The sequence below is a fragment of the Eumetopias jubatus genome, unplaced genomic scaffold (assembly GCF_037043125.1).
Source record: "Eumetopias jubatus isolate StellerSeaLion01/CBP00866 unplaced genomic scaffold, mEumJub1_p1.0 scaffold_12, whole genome shotgun sequence".
In the NCBI taxonomy this organism is placed as follows: Eukaryota; Metazoa; Chordata; class Mammalia; order Carnivora; family Otariidae; genus Eumetopias; species Eumetopias jubatus.
This window is the reverse complement of record NW_028274818.1, coordinates 37,632,149-37,641,453: the sequence shown is the minus strand read 5'-3', so window position 1 is coordinate 37,641,453 and position 9,305 is coordinate 37,632,149. Positions and strand designations below refer to the sequence as shown.

General features: G+C 45.2%; 1 pseudogene; it reads right to left on the bottom strand.

Annotated features, from left to right (window-relative positions):
* Nucleotides 1-384: 384 nt before the first annotated feature.
* LOC114225945 (small ribosomal subunit protein eS10 pseudogene) lies at nt 385-6,837 on the bottom strand (annotated as a pseudogene).
* Between the last annotated feature and the right edge of the window lie 2,468 nt (nt 6,838-9,305).

The following is a 9,305-nucleotide window of genomic DNA, read 5'->3' as shown; positions in this document are numbered from 1 at the left end:
CCATGCCCGTGCCTGCAGTTCTGTCGGCTAACCTGGGAGGTCCCTGGAGGGTGAATAGAGCTAGAAGATTCTGCTTCTCTGGTCAGCAGCACCGAGCACTGAATTTGGAGCCCTGCCTCGGGTTTGGAGGCAAAGATACAACGAAGAAGAGGCATTTCCCCCTCGGAGCTGCTGTGGCGATGGGGGAGGGTTCTGGGTCAAACGCCCAAGACCCAGGAGGCATCTAGGAGCCGGCTGTGGAGGTGCTTTGTGAACTAGCGTTCCTCCCATCCGTCCCATTCTCCATCCCAGTTTACTGGAGGAGACTGGATAAACATGCACCAAAATGTCCAAAAGCAAAGCAACAGGAAAGATAGCGATGGAGTCAGGCCTCCACTTTGTGCCTTAGGCGTGATCTTCGTCGACCTCACCTGGGCCCCCAATCACCGACAGGAGGGCTGAAGACTGGACACAGCGCACAGAGGCCGTATGTGTGGGAGAAGACAGGTGATTCTAGTTGAAAGTCCAGAGCTGGTTATACAGCAGATCAGAAGGAGAAAACTCTATGAAAAGAACTCTTTTTTCCTGACCCGAGGCTGAAAATCTCCTGAGGAGAGACTCTGCTATTGTTTTGGTCAAGAAGTGAACTTCCCGAAGGCTGACGGATGATTCAGGTGTTCTCCCTGGAGAGGTGATTGGTAGGGAGAGAGGGGTAGGTGCAGGTGGTTCAGGGCTGATTTGGGATTCACGGCCTTATCTACAGTGACACAGGCAGCCCAGGCCCCTGCCTTCCGTGGGCCCAAATCCTGTGACAGCTTCTCCCAGGCAAACACGCAGGCAGTTGCCATGTGACTGGGCTGACACGCTTCTGCCCACCGCTGATGTCTCAGGGGAAAGTCATTTGGAGGTTAAGATAGGGAAGGAGGGAGGTAAGGTGTTCTCAAGCTAAATGGATTCAGGCAGGGCCAGGAAGGTTTTCTAAAAAGGGGGGATTTCAAATCTGCTTGACTGAAAAAAAAAAAAGGAACTTTCTTCTGTCTCACGCATCATCTACGAATGCTTCCTCGTGTACAGTTACCTCATCGGCAGTGGTAGTACAGCTTTTAAACATTCAAGTTGGTTGTCCTTTGATAGATCACAGTGAGCAGAGGTGTTAAGAGAGCCCCCATTGCCCGAGGAGGCTGGGTGGCACGCTGAGATGTGCCTGGTTTCTATTGCCAGAAGGAGCTGGGCTCGAGTCCTACCTGGGCCACTTATGAGTCATGGTTCCTTAAATAAGTTGCTTGACCTCCCTGATTCCACAAATCCTTAATTATAAAATGGAGACAGTCACTCCATGGTGAGGGGGGGGACCGAGAATTAAATGGAACATTATACAGCACTAGACCAAAAGTAGCTCCAGCGTTTCATTTCTGTGCATGTTTGAAGCACAGTGGGAGGGCAGGACCTGAAATGGAGCTCGATGAACAGGTGTGCCCGATGTGGGCCTTCACTGTGCTTTCCTCTAAGGAAGTGCCATCTGGAGGGGCATCAACCTGAACCCAGGGTGCCTATCCAAGATGGTAGCTCGTCCAGAGACTCCTCCGCATAGAACCAGTGGTGGGTCCAGGACACACAAGCCACATGGCCCATGCCTCAGTACTGCTTTTGGTAAACAGGACCACCCCAGGAGCTCCCCCTAAGCCCAAGCTCTGCAGGTGTGCCTGGACAACACACACAACACAGACCTGGAATCAAGGCCCAGAGGCGGTGCCTTGACCCTGTCTGTGGCATTGAAGATAGAAGCTGAGAAATGAAAAATAATTTTGAAAGTTAAGATCACATGCACCAACTTTTAGTAAACACACTTTTATTTTTCTTCTCACTTTTCAATATTATTTGTGGGTTCTTGTATGAGAATGTGTCCCTCACAGCTTAGTGTGTCAAACAAGAAAGAGGAATCCGAAGTCCCAGGTTCCAGCTCCAGCGCTTATTAACTGAGAGACCTTGGGCAAATCCTTTCATCTTGTTGAGCCTCAATGATCTCACCTGCGATAAAAGAAAGCTAGTGTCTCTCTCACAGGGTTGTGGTTAGGATCCAATAAAATAAGGAATGTAAAGGCCCTTAATGAACTGGGGGCCAAAGGGATACACATGGAAGCTAGCTTTTGCACGTCAAATGTCCATTGATCATCTGCTTGAAGCGTCTGTAATTATTGGGTTGACTTCCTGTACTATCTAACATCTGAGCCTATTCCTTCTTCTCTGCTCCTCAATCCCTACCCCAGTCTCCCTCCTCCATCAGGTCAAAAGAACTGAGACACTCTTGACCCCATTGTGCCTGTGGCAGGTCGGATATTCCTGAATGGTCATCACGGACTCCTGGGGACAGAAGTGATGATCCCAACTTGCTGGTGTGAGTGGGACAGTCTTTCCTCCTTGCCTTGCAAACCCTCTCAAGACTTAGGTTGTTCCGGCCTTTTCTTCAACAGGGGTCAAGAGAAAAAAGAAAAGAAAAGAAAAAGAAAACAAGAGAAGATAAAAGAAAGGGGGACCCGGGGGGCACAGGGTATGGGATGCTAACTGTCATGGCCTCTGAGTTGCCCCACCCACAAACTGTCCATGAAACCTTTGAATATGACAAGTGTTTCATGCAAAGTCTCTCAAGTCCCCTCTCTCTCCTTTGTTCATCTTGCACTCCCCTCTCAAACATCACCAAAGTTATAGAGGACGAGGCTATAGCTACATGTCATGAAAACCAAGAGTGGGTGCAATTCCTGGCCATTCTGTGTGAATGTGACTTTATGGTCACTTGCTCATCTTGCTTTTAGCATAAACTACCTTGTCCTACCAGGTTTCTTTCATTAAAAAATTAAAACCATTTTTCTAACTATAAAATAATACGTACAGAAAACATGTAAAGGAAATCATAAAGAAGAAAAAAAGACTATAATTCCACCACTGCTAACATCTTGGGCATATCTCCTTTCGTAACCACAAAATGTGGGTGATGACACGTATATAGTTTTGTGTGTTTTTTCACTTAATGTTAGACCATGAGAAATTTCCCGTCATGCAGAAATTCTGAGAAAAATGGATTTTAATGGCTGTAGAACGTCTACACGTACAGATGAATCATAAGTTACTTAACGGATTCCCTATTGTTCAACATTTAGACTGTTTTTATTTTTTTCCATTAAAAATAACACAGCTATTAATATCCTTGTACATAAGTGTCTATGCCTCTGATTATTTCCTTAACATAAATTACTAGAAATAGAACCAGTGGGTCAAAAGAGGAGGAATATTTTTGAAAGTCTTGATGTATGGTGCCAAATTGCCCTCCAAAAAATATGTACTGATTTGCCCTTCCACGAATAGTGTGCAATAACACTTATTTCACCACACCACCGCCAAGGCTGCATATTATCTCTGTTTGATTTTATTTATTTATTTATTTATTTATTTATTTATTTATTTATTATCTCTGTTTTCATCTTTGCTCTGTTTTTAAGATTTTTGTTTATTTATTTGAGAGGGAGAGAGAGAAAAATGTGTGAGCTAGAGCGCAAGAGCAGGTGGAGGGAGAAGCAGACTCCCCACTGAGCAGGGCCAAGGAGGGGCTCGATCCCAGGACTCCAGGATCATGACCTGAGCCAAAGGCAGACGCTTAACCGACTGAGCCACCCAGGTGCCCCTTATCTTTGCTCTTTTAATAAGTGAAATGTGGACATTTAATTTTTCTTTCATTAATTCACTCAGGTAACAAGCATTACTGGGCATCTATGATATATCAAGCACTGTACTCAACGCTGAAGAAAGTAGCTCACACTCTAGAAGGAGTGGGGTATGGGAGCATACAGGATGTTCTGAGAACATTAAGGAGAGACCTGAAGCCCAGATGGGAGGAATCAAGGAGGGCTTCCTGAAGGAGGTAGTGGCTGACAGGAGTTAGCCATAAATAACGTGGCTGAGGGGTTGGGTGTTTCAGGGGCAGAGAGCTCCATCTGCAAAGTTATAGTAGACAAAGAAAGTATGGTGCTTGGAGGAGTTTACTACTGGTTTAGCATATTCAGAACTTAGAGAGGGACAGAGAAAATGCAGGAGGTGAGGCCAGAGAGTTGGCAGGGGTCATAGCATGTACAGTGAGAATGAAGGTGACCAGTCTCAGGCTTCACCAGTCAGTGTGTGGAGGGGCAACCCCACCAGCATCAATATCCCACTCTCCCAAGCTCTGCATCCCACCAGCTTGTCTAAAGGAAGTCAAGATTCTGACAGAAAATCAAAGTTATTTTCAGGGTCTTTTCCACCAAGTACTTAGGGGACTCACTAGGGAGTACTTCCATGTTTTGATGAAATAGTCTGGGTTATCACTTGTCCATGGCTAGCCAAGCTGCAATTCTGCAGTCCCAGGCCTTCATGCTGTGACGAGGGTGCCAACGTAAAGGCTGGAAGATTCGGCCTATCATTGGCACAAATACCGGGCAGTCTGTTGAGCTTTATAGTGTTGACATTGGAGCATCACTGCTGCATGGAAAGACCAGAGATTATTGCCACTGCTCTAGAAAATGCTCTGGGGAAATGCTCTTATTGCTCTTATTGGGTCCAGGTCAAATAAGGTTCCACAGCGAGGCTTCTTGACTGTACTGTAACAGCTTTTGAAACTTCCCCAGAAGCCCCCTTCCTTCCAGGAGCCGCACATGCTGCCAAAGTGGCTAGAGAGACAAGTTCCAGTGTTAGCTTCTGCCATGAACCCAGAATACCATTTGGCTTGGGCACTCTGGCCCCAGTGCTGGATTTGATTCAAGGGGCCAGAAGCCTTCTTCTCTCTGATGACTTAGTTCTTGACAACCAGCCCCCACCCCCGCCACCACCTCCCCACCTTCGCTGCTTATAATCATGCCTCCCTCAGGCACCAGCCCCTCCCCGCCCCAGTCCATTGGATGAGTGAAATCCAGCCAGGACAAGCGTCAGACCCTTTCTCATAGGCTGGACTGTTCAACCTCTGTGTGAATCAGTGGATGCAAATAGATACATGGTGAGAAGGGAGGTGCCTAACTGTTCTTATCAAAGGCATCTAAATACCATCTCCTGCTCAGACAGCACACCTGGCTTTATTAAGCCACTTAGATTTTATTCTGTACACAAAGAAGATCCAATACAATTTTTATATGGTGTATTAGTATACAAATTGCACTATACTAATTAATGATTAATATCCATAATATACAAAGAGCTCTCAGAAACAGATTAGAAAAGACAAATCTGGTAGAAATGGGTAAATAACGTGAATATACAACTCATAGAAGAGAAGATCCCAATGTCCAATAAGTACATCTAAAAAAGCTAATTAAAATTAAAGTAGTAAAGTAATATCGCTTTATACCCTTTGGATTGGTAAAAATTAGGAACAGTGATGACACCTACTACAGGTGAAAATGGAGAGGAAACAGATACTCATAACATTGTTGGATGAAATGTGAATTGCTACAAACTTTTTGGCAATCAGGGAAAGACTATAAAATTTTAATACATTATGTCCTTCAACCCAGCAGTCCCATTGCTAGGAACCCAGCTTGTAGAAATAAATCATGGTAGAAAGGATACATGTACAAAGGTGTTTATTTCTGTATTGTTTATGGTTGGCAAAACACTGAATACAAAATGAATGCCCATCTTTAGGAGAATGATTGAATAAATTATAGTGTGCTCCTACCATGAGGAGTAACGTAGCCATTTAAAAAAGTATAGGCTAGGGTGCCTGGGTGGCTCAGTCGTTAAGCGTCTGCCTTCGGCTCAGGTCATGATCCCAGGGTCCTGGGATCGAGTCCCACATCGGGCTCCCTGCTCAGTGGGAAGCCTGCTTCTCCCTCTCCCACTCCCCCTGCTTGTGTTCCTGCTCTCTCTCTCTCTCTCTCTCTGTCAAATAAATAAATAAAATCTTAAAAAAATTAAAAATATAAAAAAAATAAAAAGTATAGGCTAGATCTATACTAAATGACTTGGAGGGATTTCCATGAAGTGTGATTAAGTAGGAAGAGCTCTATGCAACAGTGTATGTGTCCCCTGATCCAATTTGGCTGCTAATAGCAAAACAAGAACCCTAAAATCTTTTGTGTGTTAGCGTGTGTGTGTGTGTGTGTGTGTGTGTGTGTGTGTGTGTGTATGTGCCTTTTTTTCCTGCCCCATCTTGCAGAGAGGAGTGGCCAATGAGATATAATGGGAGCTTTGGACCGAGCGTTTGGTGAAGTTCTTTTTTGCTCCTGGTCTTCCCCTTTTCTTTCTTCCTTCCTTCCTTCCTTCCTTCCTTCCTTCCTTCCTTCCTTCCTTCCTTCTTTTCTTTTTCTGCCTACAGATTTATTCAACACACAACAATCTCTCCTCCAGCTTGATGGAGGTGGCTGACCACATCCACAACCAAACCTGCCTCTAAACTGGCCTTCAGTTGCTGACACAGGTCTGGCCTCAGCGAGCTTGTCGCAGCAGGGAGCCCAGGGCTTGGTCGGTCCGTGTCCCTGTCACTCGCCCTGTGGTGAGTCTGGCAGCTGGCTCTCCCTCTAGACCTTTGAGCCATGGCCTGTCCCAGGATGCTGTGGGGCAGAGCGGCAGGCACGCTCTCAGCCCGCAGGTGGAGGCAGGCGTGGGGACACTGGCCACCCTGGCTGGTCAGGGGCTGGTAGAAATGTCCCCCGGCAGACCTTCCCTTTATGTAGCTTCATGATTTGAAGGGCTCCATGGCCTTCACGATGTGAAGATGGGGCACGTTCTTTTCTACCTGCTCTCATCTGCCAGGCATGTGGACGTCCTTCTTGGCCACCGTCCCTCCTCCTTGAAAAGGAGTTCATAAATGGCAATAGGGTTCTTGCCGGGCATCAACATCCCAGCGGCTGCTATGTCCGCGGCCAGGGCCAGGGCTGGAAAGCAGCCTTCCCCTTTCCTTATCTGAGATGAGGATATGATAGCTGGCGCTTTTACAGCCGTTTTATGGCCTTGAAGTTATGACAGTATGAAAGATTGCAAGGCAGATAATTGGAAGGAACCTGGCTCCCTGGCCACTGTATGGGGCCCTGGACTTCGTACTTGTGAGAATAAACTGTCAAGGGAGCTGAGTCACTGTTAGGAGGAGCCAAACACAATATATGATGATGTGAGCATGAAGAAAATGTCGGAAAGTATACATGCTGAGTTCTTAGCATTGATTCACTGCGGTGGGTGTGGGGTGCAGGAGGAGAGAGAGCAGAGAAGGTATGGAAAAAAGTATTTTTTTTTAAAGTGCCCTCTACTCAAAACAAAACAGCACTATGATATTATTGTACAATTAGGTGGTCACTCTTTCTGGGTCTTCTTTGTTTCTACTTGAAATTATTCTTCCCTCAAGGCCATCCTGTGGCATCTGAATCCCAGAAAGGGACAAGGTTCAGACTTTTCTCATATGATTGGGCAACATTCAAAGGTTGACAGAGGAATAGAAGTGACTCAGGGTGGTGGGATTTCAGGTGATCATTTGTTTCTTTCTTATCTTTGTAAGATAGTCTTATTTTTATATTAATGTTGTAGTATTTATATAATCAGGAAAAAACAGCAAAGCTGTTTTTATTGAAAAACAACAAAAATAACAAAGAGATTGGAGTGAGGCAAGGTTGCAGGCAAGGTCACCTGGGAGGGCATTTTAATAATCCAGGTAAGAAATGATGACGGGCCAAATACAAGTAATGGCAGTGGAGATGGAGAGACGTGGAAGGTGGGTAGAAACAACAGGACACAGAGATTAATTGGAGGAGGAGGAGAAAGCAAGATTTTCTAGCTTCAAAGTAGATGGAGAGGTATGCCATTTCCTGGGATGAGGAACACAAGAGGAAAAGCAACCATTGAATGAAGGACATGTAGCATCTTCAAATATTGATGCCTGGGCTCCCCCCTGAATCAGAATCTCCAGGCACGTGTGACAGGGGATTCTGAGGCACCCCCAGGGCTGAGAGACAATGGTGAAGACCCCAGCACAGGGCTGAGGACCAGAAGACCAGGAAGTTTGAGACTAAGAAAACATGGTCAGAGAAGGAGGAGGAAAGCAAAGGAGAGTATGTCCCAGAAATCAACAGAGAAGGTTTCTGACACTGAGCACTGTGCTTAGAGCATAATTGGTGCTCAGTAAATACTTACTGACTAAATGACAGAAGGAAGGAAGGGATAATGGTGTCAAATATTGCCAGAGAGTCAAGAAAGAGAAGGGTTCTAAAGCGTCCATTGGATTTGGCATTGAAGAGGTTACCTTTAACACTTGTGGGGTCGGTTTGTGTTGTTGAGTGGTGAGGACTGGGAGCAAAAGTGTGGTGGGTTGATGACCAAATGGAAACTGACCATCTATTATATAACAATCTTGGTTATGCTTTAGAAATCACATTTCTAAAACATTTTGTGTTACTGAAAAATGCTCCCTCTACGTATAGTATGATTCTGATTGGGGTGAAAAGTAGAAGCATAAGGAGCCAGACTGCCTAGGATTGAGTCTAGAATGTGCCACTGACTCAATGCACGACTGTGGGTAAGTCTCTCACTGGATCCTGGTGAGCCTGGCCCACAGAAAGCACTCGCTAAAACATCATCTATTAAGTGTTAGACATAGATCTATACACGTGGAAACCCACAAAGAAGTGGCAAGATTACAAAGGTTCATTTCAGTATAGTTTGTGCAAATATTCTATAATGATCATGTACTACCTTTATAATTAGAGAAACATGTAAGATGATGTTTAACAACAAGAACAAGTTTTGCTGTTCAAGAAAAGATAAAGAAAGGGCAATAGCTAAAGTATATAATATTGATATTTCATGTGCTCCTGATGGGACATTTACCTATTCATGACTTTTGAAAAGGCATGGAAGGGGTTGAAGGTGATAACTGTGGCAAGAATGTTTCTTCAGTGGGGAGACGGGAAGGGATCCTGAGTGTAGTTTGAAGAATTAGCCTTGGACAGGATATGTCTTCCTGTGATTAGGAAGGGAAGGTGTTGTGAGTAGGTATAAATGCAGTAATTTGGGGATGCCTGGTTGGCTCAGCTGGTAGAGCATGCAACTCTTTTTTTTTTTAAAGACTTTATTTATTTATTTTTTATTTTAGAGAGATAGTGAGAGAGTGAGCAGGGGGAGGGGCGGAGGGAGAGAGAGAATCTCAAGCAGACTCAGCGCCGAGCACAGAGCCCAACGTGGGTCCTTAATTCCAGGACCATGAGATCACAACCCAAGCTAAAACTAAGAGTCAGACGCTTAACTGACTGAGCCACATAGAACATGCAACTCTTAATCTCAGGGTCATGAGTTCGAGCCCCATGTTGGGTGTAGAGATCACT